The sequence below is a fragment of the Nerophis lumbriciformis genome, unplaced genomic scaffold (assembly GCF_033978685.3).
Source record: "Nerophis lumbriciformis unplaced genomic scaffold, RoL_Nlum_v2.1 HiC_scaffold_874, whole genome shotgun sequence".
Lineage (NCBI taxonomy): Eukaryota > Metazoa > Chordata > Actinopteri > Syngnathiformes > Syngnathidae > Nerophis > Nerophis lumbriciformis.
In genome coordinates, this window is record NW_027316905.1 from 2,459 (window position 1) to 5,000 (window position 2,542).

A 2,542-nucleotide genomic window follows, 5' to 3' on the forward strand; every position below is an offset into this window, starting at 1 on the left:
CGCGTTCCACCAGGGTTCCGGGGTGCCTACAATGTCCACAACTTACCCAGCAAAGGCGCACTGTGATTGGGAAGAAAAGTAGGGAAAGTGGGCAAAAGTCCCGAATTTGGTCCAAAATCACACCCAGGTTCGAGTCCCACAAGTCCCGCCGCGGTCCACCAGGGTTCCGGGGTGCCTACAATGTCCACGACGCACCCAGCAAAGGCGCACTGTGATTGGGAAGAAAAGTTGGGAAAGTGGGCAAAAGTCCCGAATTTGGTCCAAAATCACACCCAGGTTCGAGTCCCACAAGTCCCGCCGCGTTCCACCAGTGTCTCGGGGTGCCTACAATGTCCACAACGCACCCAGCAAAGGCGCACTGTGATTGGGAAGAAAAGTTGGGAAAGTGGGCAAAAGTCCCGAATTTGGTCCAAAATCACACCCAGGTTCGAGTCCCACAAGTCCCGCCGCGTTCCACCAGGGTTCCGGGGTGCCTACAATGTCCACAACTTACCCAGCAAAGGCGCACTGTGATTGGGAAGAAAAGTAGGGAAAGTGGGCAAAAGTCCCGAATTTGGTCCAAAATCACACCCAGGTTCGAGTCCCACAAGTCCCGCCGCGTTCCACCAGGGTTCCGGGGTGCCTACAATGTCCACAACGCACCCAGCAAAGGCGCACTGTGATTGGGAAGAAAAGTTGGGAAAGTGGGCAAAAGTCCCGAATTTGGTCCAAAATCACACCCAGGTTCGAGTCCCACAAGTCCCGCCGCGTTCCACCAGGGTTCCGGGGTGCCTACAATGTCCACAACGCACCCAGCAAAGGCGCACTGTGATTGGGAAGAAAAGTTGGGAAAGTGGGCAAAAGTCCCGAATTTGGTCCAAAATCACACCCAGGTTCGAGTCCCACAAGTCCCGCCGCGTTCCACCAGGGTTCCGGGGTGCCTGACATGTCCACGACGCACCCAGCAAAGGCGCACTGTGATTGGGAAGAAACGTTGGGAAAGTGGGCAAAAGTCCCGAATTTGATCCAAAATTATGCCCGGGTTGGAGTACCACGAGTCCGGCCGCGTTCCACCGGTGTCCCGGGGGTGCCTGGCATGTCCACAACTTACCCAGCAAAGGCGCACTGTGATTGGGAAGAAAAGTTGGGAAAGTGGGCAAAAGTCCCGAATTTGATCCAAAATTATGCCCGGGTTGGAGTACCACGAGTCCGGCCGCGTTCCACCGGTGTCCCGGGGGTGCCTGCCATGTCCACAACTTACCCAGCAAAGGCGCACTGTGATTCAGAAGAAAAGTTGGGAAAGTGGGGAAAAAAAGGACCGGGAAATATCCAAAATTATGCCCGGGTTGGAGTACCACGAGTCCGGCCGCGTTCCACCGGTGTCCCGGGGGTGCCTGCCATGTCCACAACTTACCCAGCAAAGGCGCACTGTGATTCAGAAGAAAAGTTGGGAAAGTGGGGAAAAAAAGGACCGGAAAATATCCAAAATTATGCCCGGGTTGGAGTACCACGAGTCCGGCCGCGTTCCACCGGTGTCCCGGGGGTGCCTGGCACGTCCACAACTTACCCAGCAAAGGCGCACTGTCAGTGGGGAAGACCAAACATGTCTCGGATTTTTTCCAAGTACCTTAACGAGAGAGGCTAAAAAGCACCTGTTTTTACCTTCTCTCGTTGTTGTACTTAGAAAAAAAACGAGAAAATAAAAAATCTGGGTTTTTTTCTAAGTACCTTAACGAGAGAGGCTAAAAAAAACCATTTTTTACCTTCTCTCGTTGTTGTACTTAGAAAAAAAACGAGAAAAAAATTTTTCCCCATTCATTTCAATGGGAGTTCATTTTTTTTTTGGGATTTTTTCTAAGTACCTTAACGAGAGAGGCTTAATTTTTCACCTACTTTTTACCTTCTCTCGATTTTTCGTTTTTTACCTGGTCGACCAAAACACCTCCATCTCGTTACTATGTGCACCATGTCTGACAGGCTGAAATCACAGGGAACGCGTCCGAGTCAAAGTGAGCTATTTTCGGACACAAATATGGTGTTTTTCCCCTCTATCCTCTGGTTCTTTTTTCAAACTGATCTTCCAGCATCTGAGCGACAGGGGCTCATGCAGACACCTGTGTCCGCCCGAGGGGCGCCTTCCCGGACACATATATGGTGCTTCCCCCCTCTTTACCCCGGTCCTTTTTCAAACTGATCTTCCAGCATCTGAGCGACAGGGGCTCATGCAGACACCTGTGTCCGCCCGAGGGGCGCCTTCCCGGACACATATATGGTGCTTCCCCCCTCTTTACCCCGGTCCTTTTTCAAACTGATCTTCCAGCATCTGAGCGACAGGGGCTCATGCAGACACCTGTGTCCGCCCGAGGGGCGCCTTCCCGGACACATATATGGTGCTTTCCCCCTCTTTACCCCGGTCCTTTTTCAAACTGCTCTTCCAGCATCTGAGCGACAGGGGCTCATGCAGACACCTGTGTCCGCCCGAGGGGCGCCTTCCTGGACACATATATGGTGCTTTCCCCCTCTTTACCCCGGTCCTTTTTCAAACTGCTCTTCCAGCTTCTGA